Source organism: Leuciscus leuciscus, assembly GCF_965113295.1.
Source record: "Leuciscus leuciscus genome assembly, chromosome: 13".
NCBI lineage: Eukaryota > Metazoa > Chordata > Actinopteri > Cypriniformes > Leuciscidae > Leuciscus > Leuciscus leuciscus.
In genome coordinates this window covers 30,304,078-30,327,227 of record NC_138737.1, presented here as the reverse complement: position 1 = coordinate 30,327,227, position 23,150 = coordinate 30,304,078, and the positions used below count along the sequence as shown (strand labels likewise).

The following is a 23,150-nucleotide window of genomic DNA, read 5'->3' as shown; positions in this document are numbered from 1 at the left end:
GTTCGAGTTCCGCTAAGCTTTCACAATTTGCACCCTTTTTTCAGATGTTAATAAAACAGGGATTCAACCCCCTCCTCAGCTTTTGGGCTTTGAGGGTTTAATCTTTATTATGGAGCATTACCCCACTGTGCGCTCTCTGGTCCCGCCTGGCACCACAGAGCCGGTACACACACACACACACACACACACACACACGCACACACAGACCTCACCCGCTCAAATGAACTGTTAAATAACTCCACCTAATCCTGAGCCCCTGAAACAATAGGTGCTTGGAACATCCATTTTCCATCCATCAATCAAGCGCTTAGGCTTTGGAGATTTATCATTAATTATACATGTAGAAAGCGGCGGGCATCTCGGGACAATCTTAGTAGAATTCCGCAAAGAAGGTCTGAGCATGAGGCAATTGAGAAGGAAAAGATAATCAGAGTCTACATCACCCTCTATCGCCCGGTCTGACTCAGATGAACTGATGCTAACGGGTTGTTTGCATAAGAAAGCTGTTTGTTTTATTCAACAGCAGCTTTGAGTTGGTCATTGTTGGTGACTTTTCCAGTTTGACAGCGTACTTTTTTGTAAGTTAACATTCTCTTAGATAAAGATTGTATTTAAGTGCATCTCAAACTAAATAAAGTTATGTTTTAATTAATATTAGCACATAATTAAGCCTTCATGGTGGATGGGAACAGGATTGATAAGGTGCTTCTTAGAAAGAGAAATAATATAATATAATATCCACTATTAAATAATAACTTTTTACTGTGCTACTGTGACTTTTAAAGATTGTTTCCTATTGATAAACATAGCAAAACAAACTGTAAAGTTACTAAAAATGAGACATTAACTTTTCCTTAAAAAGATGATGGTGTCAATATGACTTTTTTTGGTAACACTTTACAATAAGGTTAATTTGTTAACATTAGTTTATGTATTAACTAACATGTACTAACAATGAGCAATCCATTTGGGTAACACTTTTATTTTACAGTGTCATTGTTACATATGTTACATGTAATTACTGTAGTAATAACTATAAATTATGCATAATGACATCCTAATCCTAACCCTATAGTAAGTACATGCAGTTTATTATTATTACTCAGTATAACTGTATAATTACACTGTAATACTGACACCTTAAAATAAACTGTAACCTAAATTCACAGTACTTTAACTAATGTTAACAAATACAACCTTTGATTTTAATAAAGTATTACTAAATGTTGAAGAAATATTGTTCATTATTAGTTCATGTTAACTAATGAACCTTATTGTAAAGTGTTACCCTTTTTTCATATTATTATTGAATACATTCATAGCATTCAATCAATAATACACACTCTCATCTAATCTCTTTAAAAAAAAAAAGAGCTTTTTTTTTTCTGATGAGGTTTAAAAATGTGTATTAATAAATGTAAAAGTTGGCATCAGCTATTCATGTGCAATTATGCTTGACTCATATGGGACCCGTTTTGTGGAATGACCCAGATAAAGAAGTGTTCTTTATTTAATGAAATAAAAGCCCAGTTTATTTTGCCTCTAGGATGGAAACATTCGTTTATGCAAATGAACAGTTGCACCCTATTTGTTAATTAGGGCATAATGACCAGAGTCAGTTACACATTATGGCGTGTGGCGACATAACCTCATGACTCTCAGGGTGCGAAAGGCCTTCATCAGCACAAACACAGATCGTTTAGTGTCACAAACAGCAGGCTTCATTAAATAAACCAATGCGGAGGAACAGGACGGTCTGAATATCCGCAAGTCATTAGGATAATTAAAGAGGAAAAGCAATTGAGTAAACAAGGTTGTTAGGCTGTCACCCCTAATTAAGCCATTAAAGTGAGGAGAGAGAGAGTGTCGTGTTAATTACCGACTGCTCGTCGAGAGGAGGCTTCCACACTGGAATTATCTGATTGAGAAACAATGATTATCCTAAGCAGGGGGCAGGGATGCTCGGGACCCCTCGGTGCTGTCCCGCACAATATGCCGCTCTTGCTCCTTTCAATTCATCCCCAATAATCCCTTCAGTCTGTGAAATAGCCCATTCACATTTTATACAGCTATGATGAAAGAGAATAAAGACCATGAAGGGTTTTCAGACTCTGTCTGTGACTGCGGTTTAGTCGTGCACCATGGCATTGTGTTCTGGTAAATAAGTACATGCATTTATATATATATATATATTTATATATATATATATATATATATATATATATATATATATATATATATATATATATATATATATATATATATATATATATATATATATATATAAAATCATAAAAATGATAATTTTGATCAAGTTCGTGTATTTAAGTTCAGTAATTTCACTTAAATGGCAATGAAGATTACCTATTAATTGTCATTTAAGTGAAATGACTGAACTTAAATATACGAGCTTGATAAAAATGATCATTCTAGAAGAAAATTTCAGATGGCACTTAGAGGCTTTTGCATCTGAACTATTCAGATATATATATATATATATATATATATATATATATATATATATATATATATATATATATATAAATATTCTCTGGAAGTTTATAGAATATCTGAACCTCTCTCTCTCTTTCTCTCTCTCTCTCTCTTTCTTTCTCTCTCTCTCTCTCTCTCTCTCTGTCTCTCTCTCTCTCTCTCTCTCTCTCTCTCTCTCTCTCTCTCTCTCTCTCTCTCTCTCTCTCTCTCTCTTTCTCTGTAAAAAATATATAAATAAAATAGTGCATGTCTGTACTGGACACAGAACACAAGCAGATTGAGAAAATGCAAATACCCCCTTAATGCAGGCATTATCATATAAAATGTGCTATTACATGATGCGATCCAGAACATTAGTCAGGAAATCACAAAGACCCCGGTGCAATAATTCACAATACAGACAAAGCATCGCCATTTATTTTGATCGAAAAACGCTCCTGCAATTTCACCTGTAAAGGCCTTTTCTATATAGTGCAATTTTGTATGTGTGTAAAGGAGACATTTTGTCATGTGTAGGCATACATGCATTTTTAGCAAAGGTTTTTGTTTTTTAAAACCTTAAATAAATGTCACAAGCAGTGTTTTTTTGTCTCACTAAATGCATGTTCTCCATGTATGAAAGGATTTTCCATGATTTGACGCACACTCACACCTTGATAAAAGTGCCTTAATTTACAAGAAAAGATGATTAGTTGGTAAATTTTCATCTTTGATCACAATAATGCTTTCTCGGAGTTATCAGCCCCTCGTAAGCTGCTTTACCACCCATTCCCTTTTGTCATTACGCGTGATTTGATTTAAGATCTTGCCCATAATGGTAATATCGGCTTGACAAACATGACTTCTTAGCGGGTGATTTGCGTCAAGTATTTTCTGAACCAGCACATAAATGAATTAGCAATAAAATGGACTTAGAGGCCTAATAGCAGGGGTGCCCATTATTGCGGCACTAATCACTAAAGAGATGCCATTCAATTGCCTGGAGAAGGCGCGTTTTTCGGCGGATTTCATAAAGTAACACGTTTGTAATGGAAGGCGCGCTGCTTGAGCCGAAGCGCGGGAAGCTTTTCTGTACATGTGAGTTTTGATTACCGCTGGCAACAGGCTCTTAGCTCGCGCTGGAGGCAGTGGCCGAGCTGAAAGGGTCCCAGCATGCGCACGCTGCCTCTGAAATTACGCCGGCCGAGAAAGTGCTCCTCTGCATTTATAGTGCATTTAATCAGCGGCCGACTTTTTGATAGTCAAACAATAGTTAATTACAGTAGCACCTGCCTGAGAGGTCGGGGTGGATCGTTGTTAATGAGGGCCGTGCAGCGCCTGCATCTTTTCCCGGAATATATAAAACTCCAGGGATGCGCCGCATGGCTTCCTCAGCCCGCCACTTCCACGCGTCGCTCACTGCGAGATGATTGACGGCGGAGACGGGGGAGAGAATGGAGAAATGGACTTTGATTCCATCTCTTGTGTTTGGAGAAATTATATATCTTTGCTCTCAACTTCAGAGAGAGAGAGAGAGAGAGAGGGGGTTGAAGGGGAGGACGGCTCGCTTCCAGAAGTTGGTTTAATGTTCATTTTCTTTTTATCTGTAGCCTATTTCCTCAGTTATTTGTAAGTAGGATTATGTATCTAATAAAATGAATTCAATTTAATTCAAGGTCAGTCTTATTTGTATTCATGAGACCAATTATGTCCAGTTACAGTCCAATTAAAGTGCTTTCGTATATTAGCTTCAAACGCCTAGTTCAAAACCCTCTTAAAATAAAATGGTGAGATCAACAAAATTCACCCATATAATGAAGATACACTACCTTTCAAAAGTTTGGGGTTGTGAGATTTTTTTCCTTTATGGAACGAATTCCTTTTTTTCCAGCAAGGATGGATTAAATTGATTTTAGTAATAGTATAATAACTACACATCTCTATTTAAAAAATATTAAGCATCACAATGTTTCTTGAGCACCAAATCAGCATATTAGAATGATTTCCGAAGGATCAATGTAGATCATAATAAATATTCACTGAAGAGTGTCAACTTTCCCCTTTTCAGTGTGTCATGATCTCTTGAAAATGATCGTAAGCTCTTTGGCAGACAGTATAGTTAGTGATAAAAAATGACCCATTCTCCCCTTCTTGCTGCCTATTCCCCCCTGGGCTGAAGAAAATGAAGAGAAAATGGCTATTAGAGGCCAATTTGATAGTGCACACATCATGTCATCCATGCTAAAGCAAGATGCGCTTGGTAGAGCTCGCTCGGCTGGACACCAGATCAAAGTGTATTAAAGATGACCTCTGTGTCAAACACGTTGATCAAAAAGATTGTTAAACAACTGCCAAACACATACACACGCACATTAACCCAATTCCTGTTGTTGACTACAATGAACTTGCGATGAAATGTTTCGCACATCGATTGTTTACTCTTGCTCAGAAAACCTGAGAACTTGGCCTGCTGCTACGTATACGTCCGTATGTTTGTCTTTTTAGTGAGATTTTAGCCATTCTTTCCTCTGTCAGTGTACTCTGACCTCTCTCATTCATTCATGTTTCATTTGTTTGACCCTGACCCCCCTTTTCCAGGCCCCCATGCAGTGCTGTAATCTATTTTTCTCTTCCCTATTGGTAAGCATATTTGCCATAGCCAATCAGGTTGATTGATCATCAGCAAGGGCGCAGGTTTGGCAATCAGCTGGGCTGTCCCGGCTGCCGCAATTTCCCAACAGACATGCAGAGCTTGACAGCACAATAAACTGGCTATTCATCAAAGTGTCCCGCTCTTGGACATCAGATCTGCCCTGGGGCGGACTCTCGTACCCCATAAACTGCCGTGCGCCGCTCTGAGGGCCATGGGCGAAGCGTAGGAGTATACTCACCTCTTATACAACTGGGTGTGTGTGTTTCATGTATCATGTAGCAGAAAGAAAATCATTGTATTTTTACATACTAATGTTCCACGCCAAAAAGAAAGTCACATGCACTCTTATAATCAAAGGTTCCAAAAGGGGGTTTTCACAGTGATGCCATAGAAGGACAATTTTGCGTTCCCCATCTTTCAGTGAATACTTTTTAATAATTTTTTTTCTTTTTTTAGAACATTTTAATAATCTAAAGAACCCTTTTCCACAATAAATAACCTTTTGTGCAAATGAAAATTTCCATGGACGTTCATCATTGAACCGTAGATGCCTTGATTTTTAGGCGTGTGGGTTCGGAACGACATGAGGTGAAAGATTTCTTAAATGTTCATGTGTCTGATCGTTCAAATGCAAAAGCAGGTGCAGCTATTCTTCTACATGAAGTCCTTCAGTGATAGTGAACCTCCATGCCTCATTCCAGCAAATGATTCATCCCTTAAAGCAATATTGACTGAATGGGACAGAAGATGAATGATGGTTCTAATGTGATATCCACACACAAAGAGGTCATGATAATAAAACATTTATCAGACATCTATTACTTACACACACACATGCGCGCGTGCGCAAAAAGACACAATACAATGTTCAATACAAACAGAGCTGTAGGGAAGGGCAGCAGTCAGTGAGGAAAGTGCTTCTCAAAGCATAGTTAGAAAATGTGTGTGTGTGTGAGAGTGTGTGAAGAAGATATAGAAGGTGAAAGCACAAAATACAAGAGGGGTTTTCAGAGCTTTTTGAGAGCGTCCCGAGAGTTAAAGAATGCCCCTGCTCACTCGATTGGTTGTGTTTTATTGCGCATGGGTCAGTAGTGATGATTAAAGAGATATTCATGGACATTCAGCTCTCCCTTTGGCTCACTCTCTGGCATATCGTGGTTATTTAGAAGCTGTGTCGTCCCGGGCGCTCGGAGAACACATGAATCTGCCAGAGCTTACACACTTAGAGGCCTGTAGTCAAGATAGAAGTGCCTCCATTGACCTGGTCAGCAAACCCAGTCACTGAAGCCGTTCCTCTTCAGCTGGAGACTAATGAGATCTTAAAACACACCAGCCACGAGCTCAGGCCTGCTCTGATCCGCAGCAATGCTTCGCAAATCTGAGCAGTTAGGAAAGGTCAGCGTGTTAAGTAATAAAGAAAGGTACGTATTAGAAAGTTCCTTTAAACTAAGTAGTAATTAACGTTTTGATCAAATAATTAAGCGATAAGAATGTGCTATGTTGTGCATATATTCATTTCTAAAGGGAGTTGTTATTCAAACAATCGATTTATTGCATTTATAAAAAAACTACATAAAAAAAAAATCATATTTAGGTTAAGGTTAGTTTCTACGGGTGTTGTGCAGTGATATACACTACCACTGAAAAGGGGTCAGTACTTTTATTCAGCAAGGACACATTAAATTGATCAAAATTGTCAGTAAAGATGTTTGAATTTTTACAAAAAATTCATTTTTAACCTTTTATTCATCAAATGATCCCAAAAAAAAAAAAAAAAATCATATTTGTTGTGGAAACTGAGACATAGTTCCACAAAAATATTAAACAGCTCAACTGTTTTCAACATTGAGGAACAAACCATGATTTCTGAAAGATTATGTGACTGGAGTATTGATGCTGAAAATTCAGCTTTGCTGCAGGAATAAATTAAATAGAAAACAGTTATTTTAAATTGTAATAATATTTTACCATGTTTTTGTTTTGTTTTTACTGTATAGTTGATCAAAGGAATGCAGCTTTGATGAGCTTCTTTCAAAAACATAAAAAAAAATGATAAAAACATTTAGGGGAAAAAAAACAGAGGCGTTCTTAAAAAACATTGGACTTTGAAATGTTTTGAAAGCAGTTTCGTGAAAATGAATGCCAGCTAATCTCATCATGCCCGTCTCAGTCCACGCTGTTTACCGGTCAGCATACTTCTGACTCTGAGGACATACTTGGCTGCCATTTCCTCGTTTAGTAGCGAAGGGCACGTTATATGAGCAATCAGGATATAGGGGTTATCCTGGATGACCTGCCTATTGAGTCCCATTCCTCATGTGAGAGCTCTGAAGTGCTCAACAGGGGGTGTCAGAGGGAAGAACATGCCATTAAAACAGTATTGCACATAATATTGCTTGATTCCATAGATGTTTATCCACATTATTTCAACCACAGTGGTTGGAGAAACTGGGAATCAACATTATTTCGAATGCATTGTTTGTTTTGTTTTTAGTAATGCCTTAACTTAAACATAGGGTGGAAATTGACCTATACAAAATCAACTTTTTATTAAAGTTTCAAGTACATGTTATGCCCTAAAAAATGGTGTTGTTTTTTTACACGTACATGGGTAAGTTTCCCATATTGTTTCATAAAAAGGTTTCATAAAAAGGTTTATTCAGCATGCTAGTCTGCACTAATTATTTGAATCGTGATGGTTGGAGAAACTGGGTAACAATTTTTTTTCCATCGCATTGTTTCTGTTTTTGTTTTAAATAGCTTTTTTTATTTTTTATTACAGTGTTTGTTTTTGGATTATTGTTTTGTTCTCTTTTGTTTTTCTTTTTGTAATATATAAGTAATAGGGTGTGATTTGACCTATATATTGAACCATGGTAAATTTTATGTCCTGAAAAAATATTTTTGGCAAGTACATTGGTAAGTTTCCCATATTTGGCAGTATTGGCCTAAAAATGTTCAAGAACTTTCATGCAGAGCTATTTCGTCAATGTCCAACATCAAATTTGAATAACAGTGTATTTAAAAAAGTAATGTCTAGTATATATTCGGAATCCTTATAAACAGATCCATGGTGTGCGGTGTTTCTGGTAGCTGATCTGGGGTCAGGACCCAGCAGGTTGACATGCTTAAGAATCTGTGCGTTCACAGCACTCAGGGTCATTCTCTCTGGACTTCCTGTGGTCTCACCGGGAGGAAAGGTCTGTTTGTGTTGCTACGGAGACGTGGTGAAAGGCGCTGGGACCTCCCTCCTGTCTCCTCTCCTCCAGAGCTGCATATTGTTAAAAAAAAAAAAAAAACCCTGTTTCCTCGGCCGTCGAGAGAAAAAAAAAGGAAAGCGAAGCGGCCGTGTTTCAAACAATCGCAGGAGGCTACAATTAGTTTGTGTATTATGATAAGGCGTGGCAAGGCAAGACGGGGAAGGCGAGTTCTCGTCCCAAACCCCCTCGACAGTTTACTTTGCATTAGGCAGCAACAACAGTATAAACAAACGTCACAGCGGAGGGCGGACGAAACCCTAAGCCCCCTTGTTCAGTCCGGCCTCCATCACTGCTGTTTACTTGCATCCACCGAAGTGAAAAAGTCTGGTTATGACGTCACTTTCTTGTTTGTATCAGATGTGATACCTTTCGCACTCTCTTACGGTTTGACTAGGAATGGTTTTTGGCCCTCCAGCTGAATGTTCTGAATGTTCAATTGGGTTTATTTGTGAATTTCATTGAGTTTGGGGATTTGATGCTTTGAAATTTTGTCCTGTATTTGTGTGTGTGTGTTATAAAAGCAAGCCGTCCTGCTGCAGGAAATCCTGCTGTGCACAGGCGCCCTCTATTGCCAAAGCTCAGTGTGTGTGTGCTGGACTCGTCATGGGGACTGCTCCAACATGTAGAAAACAAGCACTATACTAAAGTAATGTGCCATAAAAACCAAATATGCAGTTCTGCAGTGCATTAAGTAAACAAAGCACATCTCCATTCCTCTTTTTCTTTAGTGTTGCATGAATTGTCACGACCAAATTCAGTCTTGTGCTGATCTGCAATAGACTGCTGTGTATCATATTTTCTTGATGAATATCTGTAATGTTTAATGGACAGTACCCCTAACAAATTTCGATCCCAAATCAAACAACTTCAATAGACCAGCAAACCCTATCTGGAACAAAGATGAAGAAGTAAAAGAGGATGTTTTGGATAAAAGTTTGCATGTCTAAGCAGTGTTACGCTCAGAATCTGTTTAGACAACTGCTGAATGTTTGGCTTTCACCCGCTGCGCCCTGAAAACGATACAGTGAATGTGGCTCTTACAAATTAGCCCCCCTTAGCTACCATTCAACACTTTCTGATCTCAATGAAGCCATCTGACAACTCAGACAGCCTGTGCTCGCTTCAAGAGATGCTCGTCGTCTTCTCTTCACTTCATACTAATATTCCTCAATTAAGAGCAGTAGAGAACTGTCTCTGAACTGTTACTTTCTCCACAAATCCCTTTATATGTTTTAACTTATATACATTTATTATTAACAGTAATATAAAACATATCATGGTATGTGACAGAATATGAAATATGAATAACTGTACATAATTCAATCAATAATCCACATATAGTCCTTAATCTACAATCTAAAAAAAGAAGGGATTAAATAGACAGATGCTTAAGAGTCTAGGATTGGATCATTATTGAAGTGATTATTATGTTTCTAGCATGTTATATGTTTGGCAACAGTTCTTCTAATCGTAATTGATGGAGTGTGTAGCTTTTCATTTCTTAAACATTCATGTAGGAAGACACATCATGGCCATATTCCAGGATGACAATGTCAAGATTCATCAGGCTCAGATTGTGAAAGAATGGTTGTGAGGAGCATGAAGAATAATTTTCACACATGAATCGGCTCCTCTGAGTCCAGAGCTTAAATTCACTGAAAGTCTTTGGGATGTGCTGGAGGAGACTTTACAGAGAGCTTAACAAGATCTTGACCAAAAATGTATCGATTTACCTTAAACCTACATAGTTGTTTAAGAAATGAAAAGCTACACACTCCATCAATTATGGTTAAAAGACCTAATAATCACTGCAATAATGATCCAATCATAAACTCTTAAGCATTTGTCTATTTAAATCCAAACCTTTTTTTTTTTTTTTTTTTTTTTTGGCTGGGCAGTGGTTCAAACTTTGTATTTTAGCTTTTATTCCTTGTGACAATTCCTGCAAAGGTTCATATCTAAAAAGGAATGACTGGTTGCACTGATACCTTTACACTCAGCCTCTATAAGTGAAGGTTACAAATGCTCTTAAACGAAAGAGGAAATTGAGAGTTTAAATCGTTGCTGGATTTTTTTTTCCCGTCTCTGTCTTTCCAGGAGTAGTATTATATTGCGAGATGCAGGTCTGTTTCGGTGCGAGGGAGATTGAGAGGCGTGAGAAAGCCATGTGAATTTCTGCCCCCTCGCATAAAAGAACCTCTCTTTTATCAGCTCTCGCCTCAATAGCAAACCCGCTGATATTTCACCGTTTCTCTACGGCACACGCTGTCCCTGCCAAATCCTCTTTATTTCACAGTCTTTTTCCTTGTCTACACGTGTAGCTACAAAAGTTGCTTGAGACGTCCTGCATTCTCCACATACTCTACCTGAGTTTGTTGTGTCTAATATCTCGAATCAAGTGATACTTGTTCATGTTCAGCAACGTTGTTGTGATATCGTAGTGCTGTGAGCCGCAGTCCAAATTTGTGGTTAACTCAAGATGGTTCTTCTTAGTTTGGGGAAGGAGGATGTGTACGAGGCAGAAAGAGGGAGTACGTTTTGAGCAGGGGGTCATTGAAGGTTTTGTTAACCCCTTAACCACAATAACGTCTGTCTGCAAACTAGTGAATTGATTCCAATTCAAACTGCAGGCAGAGTCATTTGGTTTGTGGTCTGGAAGGAGAGAGCACACACACACACACACACACACACGTTCAGTGACTGGGGAATTGTTGCATAGGGCTGCATGTTTGCATCTGACACAGGAATGCATTATTTATACTAGCATGATGTTAGTGCGGCCGCTCGAACACGTGTAACTCATTCAGACGCCAGTAAAATTAGATATGTGAGAATGTTGCGATGAGCCTGACAGATATTACCGAGATTTACAGTACATGTGCTTCTGAGAGAACAGTAGCAGACGGCAGCTTTAAATGAACTGATACATCTGTGTTAGATATATTTGCGTATCCCAGCAGCCCCTGCAGCTGCCGGGACTCTGATAGAGTGATAGACGGAAATCAGACACAGTGAAATAAGCACACTGACAGGACTGTCACATTCTCTTTCTTTCACATACAGAAATATGGTGCCATGACCCGGATCTGGTGCCGATCTATATTCCAGATATTAAATGTTGCCGTACTGGCAGAAAAGTTTCAGAAAATAACATTTATGGGCAATTTTATGATGCACATATCATGTCTGTACATAAATAGTGTGATATAAAGTATAATGTTTGTCCATTTAATTAGTATTTACTCTTAAAAGTGCTTTCGGATATGGTTATATCCAAAGTAACATTTGTTTTGTTTATATAAAGGCTCCTTCTTAAATTTTCCATTATTAATAAGGCAGCCCACCCTTTCCTCTTGAAACTCTCACATTTACCTGTTTTTTCCTCTGGGTGATAAATGTCGCCCTGCATTAAAGTCAGGAAGAGAAGTGCCTTGTTCCATTTTATATGGATTGCATCCATTTTTGCATGCACTAGCTGGGATAAGGTGTGCATTGAACGTGCCTTTATTTAAAAAAATGTTTATGAACATCTGCCAAGCGCTTCACCATCCTTTCCAAAAAAAGAAATAGAAAAAAGTCATCAAGCCGTTAAAGGTGAGTTTACCTCAGGCTGGGACATAAAAAAATGAAATCCTATCACCACACATATTTGTTTGACCCTTTACCTTTATCAGTCCGACACTATTAAAATGTAAATGTCATCTTTTTGGTGGAGGTGTGAAATGAGGGGGCCAATTATTGGATTTTTTCTGGCCAAAGTGATAAAGTCAGCAGACTTTATGCTAATAATTTGGCTTCCTCGTAGCGCAGTGTAAGGGCAGTGATGCGTTTCCTCTTCTCTCTTCCCTTGAGGTAGTGTTCCTTCACAGTGGTGCGAGTAATTGAATCAAGTCAATACCAATGCCCCCCCCCCCCCCCTTACTTCCCCTCCCAAATCCCCTCACCCAAAAAACTGACGTCTGCCGGTGATGAGAGCCAGATGTTAGAGCCAGTGGGCCCATATACCGGCCATGTCTTAAAGGTCCAGCATCATTCTGATGAAGGATATATCTTCATTGAAGAGATGGGTCGCCCATTACCCCGCCGAAGGAAATCAAGTCCCACATGTGTGTGGTTGAGCGTGTGCGCACATGTGAGCGTCTACATGTCTGTGTGTGCAGCTTTTGTTTTATGAACAGTAGAACGCGGCTGACACCCATCCTGTTTCTGGCAGCTTGGCGGGTCTGGATCCAATCCTCCAGTGCTCATTAAAGAGCAGAGCCATCTCTACACCCATCCTTTAATGAAACACTGGCAGGGTGTGGGAGGGTGAAGGGGGGTGGGCCGGGTCACTCTTCAGCAGATGTGTGCTGGAGCACAGGCGTACTTGAGCCTGATAGCCAGAGGCAAGTAAGATTTACAAATCACTACTTGCTGTTTTTATTATAACTCATAATACTGAGAAGAATAAAACACAGGAACAAGGAACTGTAACGCTAGAAGATCCTGCACCTAATAGTACCACCTCAAAAAGGACTATTTGGACCAATTTTTAGCTGCAGTGCCCAACATTTTTTACTAAACAATTCATACAAGTGCTTTAACAAAAATAAAAACCTCATATTAATGCTTTTAAGCCCTTACAGCAAGGTGCGAGTCAACATTATTGTCTGTTGCAATCAGTGAAATGTTCACTGATATCAGAACTATGATAGTATAGTTTCGTCTTTTTTTTTTTTTTTTTTACTTAAATTTACATTTTAGTACTCAAACTTAATGACTGCTATCAACTACCATAGCTCTAATAAAATAATTAAACTTTTAATGTTTTAATTTTTTTTTTTTAATAGTGCTGGGCAACAATTAATCGCATCCAAAATAAAAGTTTGTGTTTTCACAAATATATATGTGACCCTGGATCACAAAACCAGTCATAAGTCGCACGGGTATATTTGTGGCAATTGCCAACAATACATTGTATTGGTCAAAATTATCGATTTTTGTTTTATGCCAAAAATCATTAGGATATTAAGTAAAGATCATGTTCCATGAAAATATTTTGTACATTTTCTACCGTAAATATATAAAACATTTATTTTTGTGAGTGAATGCTGCACAGTCGCAAACATAGATGGACAACTTTAAAGGCGATTTTCTCAATGTTTCGATTTTTTTGCACCCTCAGATTCCAGTTTTTCAAATAGTTGTATCTAGATTATTTATTCAGCTTTTTTGTGATGTATAAATCTCAATTTCAAAAAATTTACCTTTGTGACTGGTTTTGTGGTCTAGAGTCACACATTTTTAAAGAAATATATAGGCATTTTTTTTTATTTATTTTTTTGCTTTTGTAATGAAGTCTGATTTGGACGTGTTCTTGACAGGTTTCACTGTTTGAGAAGAGCTGATAGGAATCTATTGGTGAAACTAAGGTGTCGTCAGCACAGCATGGTGATTACAGATGACATTCCTAACTCTGCAATAGAGTGCTACTTGAATGCAATTACGTGACAGGGACATCTCTACATCATTCACCATATGCAACAGATTAGGCTAAACCCATCATTTGTACGTGTTGTCTAGTGGAGTTTCACAATAACTTTATCTGGTCTTAAAGTTGCTCCATTACTTCTTTCCATTCTTTTTCCCCCCACTGTCTTTCTTGTCTCATCTTTACAGCACCTCCTTCATCATGCGTTTGTGCGCAGCCCCCACAACTCTCCTCTATCATTCTTTCTGCCTTTTATATAACTGCTCCCCTTATAGAAACCACACGCATTTAAGAACACGCTTTGTGTCTGAGCCCTCAGTGAGACCATAAAAGCGGCACTTAAGTGAAATGCAAGAGGACAGGGAGAAACAGAGACTATCAATCTCATAATTTGTGAAAAAGAAGGATGACACAAAGGAAGGAAAGAGCTGGCCTTCGATTCACACACCGCTGTAAATCTCTTGTTAGGTCATTAAGGCATTCTGATGCCAGTGAGAATATGGTTAGGTAGTTCTCGCTCATCTTGCCCATTGAAGACGAGCACAGACTCTGACAGTGAGGGAAATCCCCTCCGCGTAGATGCAATAAAAGTCCAGCTGCAGCGAGGAAACTGAGACGGGGAAGTTAAACGTGTGGAGTCTGTCCTCTGGCCTCTGATAAAGTCGTGTCGCTCATAGCAGACTTCATGTCTGTGTGTCTGTGCTGGACAGAGGTAATTACCACAGGCTCTGATGTTACACAATTCCACTTTCTCAGATGCCACAGTAGTAGTTATAGACCGTACCTAGAGGTCAAAGAATCACCTTAACTTCCCCTTTGTGACCCTGCGTAAATAAGAGTAACTGTGCTTTTGCATAGTTTATTGGCTACATCAGTATATTAGCTCACTTCCTGTGACTTCATAATCACCACTGGCTTTTGAACCAGGACATAATGCCTTAAACAAAACTGTTATTATTGGTTGAGCTGGCTTAATGAGAGCAATCAAACCTATGACCTTGGTGTTGAATAGTTATAGTTTCCCTGGTCGTTTTCTCCCTTTCTGTGGCACTTGAAATTAAATTGGCTTTTTGTGCAACTGTCGCTTTTAAGACTTCTATATGTAAATGAGTTTGTGTGGTTGGCTAATCTCTTTGCATGTTAAACCAGAGGTCTTCAACCCTGCTCCCACTGTCCTGCAAAGTTTATTTCCAACCCGCTTCAGCACACCTGCCTGTGTTTTTCAAACGATCCTGAAGAGCTGATAAGTAACCGATAAGTGTCAGAAGCAGGACTTTTATATTGACTGTGCCGGGACTTTTATTTTGACAGAGGTGAGAACGTCAGTGCCTAATTGCAGGTGCACAGGAGCTCCCATTCTCAATCTACATTACTTTGCTGTCTTTGATTAACAGATCTATCTAATAAATGATTAGACAGAAATGTTAAAGTAAGTTACGGTATATGAAAAAAAGTTAGCTTTAGATTAGCTTTCATTAAGTATTACCTATACTATAGTTTGCTGTTTTGTTATAAATAATAGAAGAGCTCCCAAATCAGATGTATTTGTATAGCACTTTTCACAATACACATTGTCTCAAAGCAGCTTCTATTTTAATTTAAATCAATGCAACTCAGGAATACTTTTCGCATGTTAATGGATTGTGTTTGGTCATGACGGACTAGATTTGCTATGCTGCTGCGTGATAAATCCTGTAGCAGATCTAGACAGGTGGCGCTGGGGGAGGTGGAGGGGTTCAGAGGAAATCAGATCGTGTGCTGGACCATCTTACAACAAACACTGAACTAGACTATTTAACTGTTAAACAAGCTAGCTCAGCGGCTGCTGAATCAGCAGAGGCCAGTCAGCTTATGCTGTGCAGGAAATTATTGCATGGAAAGGACCTATCAGTCTGTGGCATCTATAATTTCATAACCTTTCATGCCTTATAGTTGCTGGTCGATAATATAGTTTACATTTTCGACAATACAAGCAATCAAGCAGTTGTCGCAAAATGCTATATAGTATCTGCTATATACCACCCTATATGTGAGTATACTGTATGTATGCAGATAAAGCATACTTATATAAAGATATGGAAATATTGTTTACATTTTGTGCTGATATAAACAATCAAGCAGCTGATATTTGCTATATAATTTTATGTAAGTATACTGAATGTATGCGTGTGAATGAAGTTGGATATACTATATAGGCAACTTTATAAAGAGCTCTGGGTTTAAATTTAATTTTTTACCATTGGTATGGCATTCAACTTTGAATAACTAATAAATATTTAGGTTACACTTTATGTTAAGGTGTCTGTGTTGCAGTGTAACCATTAATTTAAGTATTGAGTAATGATAATTAACTAAGTGTACTTACTATAGGGTTAGGGTTAGGAATGTGGTTTGGTGTAGAGTTAGTTGCATATAATTATGTATAATGTGTTATTACTACAGTAATGTAACATGTGTAACATGGACACTGTAAAATAAAGTGTTACCAATATTTAATTCCACGAACCTTGCAAACTTTAACAATCCAGCTGTTAGATCCTCTGAATTGTGCATTTGTAGACTAATTACTAAATACTAATAGATATAGATATGTGGACAGTCATATGTTAATGTGATCATGTTTTTATTTATTTATTTTAAATAACGCACACCAATGAAACATGTTCAGTAAGACCATGGACATTTTTTAGAAATGTATCAAATTTGTAAACAAATGGGAAAGGGTAAAAAAGAAGAAGAAATTGGGTCAAATGATTTAATAGGTCTTTAAAGTAAACTGATATTAAGCATAAAATACATAATAGATTCAAAGCCAAAAGACAGAAAATTACTTATTGAATCTATTAGGAAAATTACTACTTGAAAACAGCCATTTTTGTAAAAAAAGAATATCATAAAACCATATGTCAGATGGGTCTAAAAAGCGAGAGCTCTTAAGACGGGAGTGACTGAAGGGAAAAAGAGGAGAGAATGGAAGTCACAGGCTAAGCCCACCTCAGTGCTACGTAAACATGACACCTTTTCACCCCGGCTGAGAAGAAAATGCTCGGTAATGACCCGCCTCGACCTTCCCAGCTCTGGCTGACCCCTTTCTTTAGCTCGGAGCAGCTTAATTCTTACTAATTACATTCCTGACTGACAGAAAGTTGGCAGCTGCCGCAGCGTCGGCCCAGGTACTCTGGCATCCCTGGCACTGGAGGAGAGAGAGAGACAGAGAGACCAGATACACAACACTAAAGATGACAAACACATTCATCAAGAAAGCCAAGGAACATTGATCAAAGAAGATTGATTGCATGTTAGCCTCCCAAGGAGGAACATGCAAACTCATTAGAAATGAGTGTTGTTTGTACATTCCAGACAATTCCAGGTAAACAATCTGGCTCAATTTCTGCATGAAAAGGTAGCAAAAACAGCAAACATCATGGTATTGTCTCGTTTGAAGGAGACACATGATTGAGATCAATTTTAGGCCCACTTTGGGGTCATTTGAGTCATTTTTTACAGCTGTGGTGTCCGTAAGATATTTTGGTAACACTTTATTTGTCATCTTACTCTTGTTACATTACATTATAATGAGAGTGTTAATTTGCATTGTAAGATACACAACTATCATCATACAGTATATTAAGGTCAAGTACATTCTCTGAAGTAATGCCGGTTTGACAGGGAAGAGCTTTCTTACTTTTTAGACAATCTTCAATCAGTATTAGATTACAATCTATGAATGTACTGAAATGTTTCTTATTTAAGATGATTATTCTAAGAATATAACAATTTGAGTTTTTAAAATCGACATGCTCACCAAGGATGCATTTATTTGACCAAAACAGTAAAAAAGGTAATATTGTTAAGTATTATTACAATTTAAAATTTGTAAAATCTAATTTATTCCTGTGATGCAAAGATGAATTTTCAGCATTATTACTCTAGTTTTCAGTGTCACATGATCCTTCAGAAATCATTCTAAAATTCTGCTTTGGTGCTCAAGAAACATTTCTTATTACTGTCAAATAGAAAAAAGGTTATTTTAAATTGTATTGATATTTCACAATCTTACCGTTTTTACTTGCAGTCTTGCATAAGAGACGTGTGTATCCAGGGCATGAGAGATGTGAGGCTGTCAGAACACACAATTCTTAAAAATCGTCCAGGGGTGCGTTTCCCGAAAGCATCGTTGGCCAACTATGGTCGCAAGTTCATCGCAATGTCCATTGAACTCTATTGGTAATGAGGGAACTTGCGACCATAGTTGGCTAACGATGCTTTCGGGAAACGCACCCCAGAGCTGTGACCTTTTTTGGACTACAGTTGTGGTTGGGTTGAAAGTTATGCAGAGATAACACAACTTTTGATCAAGTCTGAGACCTCATCACCCTGTTGAATGGACTCATGAGACTAGAAAAACTTTTGAGGAACTGAAACAGGCAGTGGTTCAAGGTTTGAGGGATCATTTTCAGGCAGTGTTTCTGGTCTTGCAATATATATAATCTGTAGTGTTCAATCAGAAATTAACCATTCACTGAGAAGCTCATGTGACACTTCAATTAATCAAATGATCCACATCACTAGAATTACCAAACATCATCGTCAAACATCAAAAGCTATACCATCAAACCCAGACACATTATGAACCACTTATGAACCACTCAGAGACGCATGTCATCCTAAAGGTAGAAGAACACTTACAGTATATTATGCCACTCTAGCATTCTGATTTGATTCTCTGGATAGATGGATGGATGGATGGATGGATGGATGGATGGATGGATGGATGGATGGATGGATGGATGGATGGATGGATTTTAGGTAAAGCGTGGCCATGGTGAATTCATTCAAATTCGATCTCATGGCCACGAATTAACTAAATTAAAACGAATGAATCAGTACATTGCTACTTAGTTCCTCCTCAGTGCTGCTGTCATATTTGATGAACATATCATTCTCCGTCATGTTAAAAGCATGTGCACTGAGTAGCGTAATCCATAAAGACATGATCTTGGTCACAGAAGTCCAAAGTAGACCTAACTTCCAATTCGGTACCATTTGACACGTGCACGGTTCTGACAGTGGAAAAAGGCCGTAAATCATACCTAAATCCAAGGCCAGGCTAAATCTGTGACCGCTGTACCAGTCCATCAAGAATAAACGAATGAAGAAGAAATGAACATGTCTGCGGGTTCAGACTCTTTCCATTCACCAGCGTCTGGGTTTAGAGCCGTGAAAATCTGTTAGACGCAATTGTACATTCATCCTACTGTTCCTTTGCTTTGACTGAATTTACAGAGCGTTCGTACAGAGCAATGGTAATCAGTTCAAGCCATGGCTTCATGGTTCCCATTAAATTGGCCAGTGATGCTCCAAATGGAGGCAGAACGCTTTCCAGTGGAGGAAACAGCGAGTATTGTCAGAAACATGTGCGTGTTGCGATGGCAAGCGAGTTTTATCGCAGTGTCCTAATCTCCTCAGCCTCGCTCAGCTGTTGAAGATCAAGTTGCCTGCATGTGTCTTTACTATATAATTAAGGGATTTTTGGGCAGTGGCCTGGAGAAACCAACTCAATAGCGTAACAAAACACCTTTATCACATATTTCACAGCCAACTACAACTTTTCTTTTTTCCTGTAGTGGACTAGACAATTGCTGAACATTATGTTCTCTGCCAAGTGGTTTTCCTTCACACAATACACACAGTTCAGATCATTCGGTGGTATGTTTATACATTGTTATGCTAATTAGATGTTTCATAAGATATTTTATGGACATTAGATAGCTGAAATGTATGATATAATGGTTTCGGATGGCATTGCTGCATCGAAGCAAGATACAGAGCTTAGGAAGAGGAAAGGGACGCAACAAGATTTTTTTTTTTTTTTTTTTTTTTTTAGCATAATACAGCTCTTGTGTTTAGCCAAGACAAGGGCCCTTCTGCTCCCCAAATCCTCAGGGCTATCTTTCAAACAGTGATAGTTACGGAAATTAGCGGCGCAGAAATCCATAAGCATCACTCGTCAGGGGGCTTATTAAGTGTCTTTGTGAGTTTATGAGGGGTGGGCGACGCTCCCAGCTCTGAGTGCTCCCAGCGCTTCCCTGGCTCCACCAGCTGTGAAGAGTCACCATCTCACACACACACACATGCACACACACACACACACACACACACACACACACACACACACACACACACACACACACACACGCACGCACACATGCGCACACAGACACTGAGCTGAATGAATGAATATCTCTTTAATCATCACTACTGACCCATGCGCAATAAAACACAACCAATCGAGTGAGCAGGGGCATTCTTTAACTCTCGGGACGCTCTCAAAAATCTCTGAAAACCGCTCTTGTATTTTGTGCTTTCACCTTCTATATCTTCCACACACACACACACACACACACACACACACACACTGACTCCTATTGTTTTTATACTGAGATAAACATACTTTCTTCTGCCCCTAAGCCTAACACTGACATAAACCTTTTGGCATTTTTACATTGTCATTAAGACAGAATTGAACATGTTTATTTAGCCATTTGATTTGCAGGGCACAGTTAAAATGTCATCACACGGTAGTAGATTTCAAGTGAAACTGAAGTACACACACTTCATACGCCCAGCATAATGTATCTGTGACTTGATGGACATTTTATTTTTTTCTAACATTACCTTGTGCTCAGTATATTCTTAATAATAAGGTTATTTGATAGTTCTTTTGATCAGCAAATAACCCGTATAGAGTTCTTCAGTTGCTATATGGTGCTTTGGTGATTAAAAAGTTCTTAGTGAATTACAAGTTCTTCAGATCAGCATATTGTTTTATGGGTTTTAAAGCACAAGTACATGGAACAACTAGAGAATTAAATGTTTTTCAGCAAATGATTTTCAGGTTGTATGGTCAATCACTTGATGTTTGAACCTAAACAGACACATTTAATGCATACAGTGATGTACATACTTCTTCTATGATGAACATGTTTTTAATTTCTGAACTAAAATAATCTTGATATATATTTGTGTGTGTGTGTGTATGTATATAGCAACAAAGTATACATATTTTTATATATTTTATTTATATATAATTTATTTGTTTATTCTATCATGAGAATAAAAAAAGTCTCATGGCTGAATTTATTATTATTATCATTATTATATTTTTTAAATTATTGACCTTGACACACACAGCAAGCTAGTTATACCACTGACTATAATTTGGCAATAATAAAAATACACATTTTTCTACAAAATACTAATTGTATATATTATTATAAAAAAAATTTGAACATGGTTCATTAGCTGTTAAATGATATTATCCCCAAAAACTTTGTATAATAATAATTGAAATACATTTATTTATTTGCTTACAATTAGGATGTGATTTTTTTGAAAACTTTTGTTTAAAAAAGGTTTGTGTTTTTCCATTTCCAACTTTAATCCAAAACTCTTTCGAGTTGAACCTTTGTTTTTAAGACTGCCAAACTGATGATTCTAGACTGTGATGGCATTTCCATTGGTACAGAGAAAAGGAATGAATCTTGCAATGGTGCTCTCCTTCACCGCGCGAGTCTAAAACTGTTTGTGAGGGTGCTGAAAACAGCTGTCATAGCACCCCCACCCACATCAGTGACACTTGTCATCACCAGGATTCATCTCCAAAATGTCCAACGTCGGTGGAAAAGCACATCTTTCAGTTCCATGGGGTCTCGTCTATCTGCGGTGTTGCTGAAAGAATATGTTGTCATTAAATGCAGCTAAATTAAAAAAAAAGCAATCTAAAAATAGTTTGCAAATAATTCCCTAATGGAATGTTCAAACCTTTTTTTTTTTTGAGCTTGAAATGCAAAAGCTTCATACAGGATCAAACCACGTTCCATTTACATCATAAAGCCGTAGACCTCGCAATCATAAATCTTTGCGGACATGGACATTGATTCCAGTAATAATATGTGGTTGAATGTCGCATGGATGCCTCTGTCGAGATCCATCCATCTATGAAACAGGACATGGCGGTAATGGGAAAGACTGTATTGCCGGAGGCAGTAAGCTAGCTCATCAGCCCAGTGAACTTTGATGCGTTTCTAGTAAATATAATTCCATTATTTTCTCACAGCTGAGGAAGCTGCAAGGTACACAAGGGCGTGAACCGGCGGTCACGAGGGAGCGAGCCCCGGAGCAGAGTGGGAAAATGATGTTGTTGTTTCTTCCGAATGAGTTTTCAGGCAGGTGTGAGCGGGTCGTGGAGAGATTTGTTTGTCTTGAGGAGTCTGCTTTCTGATATATCACTGCTCAAAGAGAATATTTATGGCATAAAAGACTATGCTGCGAAGAAATATCTGGATTAAACTAGATTTGTATTTCCTAAAGGAAATAGCAGTGCTTCCAAAGTATTAAAAGAATACACCATGCATGCCCATTATTGCAGTGTAAAAGTTCTATAGGTGGGTAAATGGATGCAAGAGAAGACCAGTCAGAATTCATTATGAAAATAAATCTAAACAACAAGTTTGCATTTCAATATGCAAATAACTGCATAAAAAGAAAAATATATTTAGTATGCAGAAAAATGTAATCCTGCTGTGACATATGTGGCACGCACATTTCTAAGGCTTCTAAATGATTATGAATGAAAGCTTGTTGTACACAATCTTCTATGTGTCTTCTGCCATATGATTGATAGTTTATACTTTTTTTTACCAAGTAAAAGGACGTTTTTCCCCCCTGTGAAATCTATATCTGAATATATCTTTATAAAGTAAATAATGAAAGTAGGCCAATCCCAATTAAGTATGTAAACAGATTGATTTATTTAAAAGATAAAATAAAAATCTTACCAAACTTTTTAACAATAGCATCCCTTATCCCTTCCACGAAAAAAGTTTATTTACTGTTAGCGGATATTTCTCTTGGCAACTTTTCTTTCTTGTTGAGTCTCCCATGTCTACCATGTTTATGATTTATTTGACTACGGATAAGTTTATGTTCCTGCTGCTTTGTGGCACCATTTTCTGTTTAGTATTTCACTTTGCAGGATGTTGTGCAGATGAGAGCTGAATTTATGCGTTAACACACTCCAAAAGCTCGAGCTCACTCACCCCTGACTCTCCAGAGGAAGTCGGGTATAGACTTTCAACTCTCCAACTGCCTGCGGGCAGCAGCCTGGGATGGATGTAAAATTAACATATTAAAATATCGGTATATTTCCTTTTCAAATTCAGAATCAGGAGCAATATGCAAAGAAAGTGGTGTGTGTGCTCTAATTTTTTCGATGATGTATGAGGGTCTAAAA

General features: G+C 38.0%; 1 protein-coding gene and 2 long non-coding RNA genes across 14 annotated transcripts in view; 2 read left to right on the top strand and 1 right to left on the bottom strand.

Moving 5' to 3' along the window:
• Positions 1-23,150, top strand: part of prdm16 (PR domain containing 16) — a 230,210-nt gene that overhangs the window by 133,207 nt on the left and 73,853 nt on the right. The window lies entirely within an intron of this gene.
• LOC309513572 lies at positions 13,085-15,930 on the bottom strand. The gene is made up of 2 exons (XR_014211474.1): positions 13,641-15,930; positions 13,085-13,591 (listed from the first exon to the last, which is right to left on the bottom strand). It is a non-coding gene; the product is annotated as an uncharacterized lncRNA (long non-coding RNA).
• LOC309513569 lies at positions 16,106-21,281 on the top strand. Its single transcript, XR_014211471.1, has 2 exons — positions 16,106-18,011; positions 18,144-21,281. It is a non-coding gene; the product is annotated as an uncharacterized lncRNA (long non-coding RNA).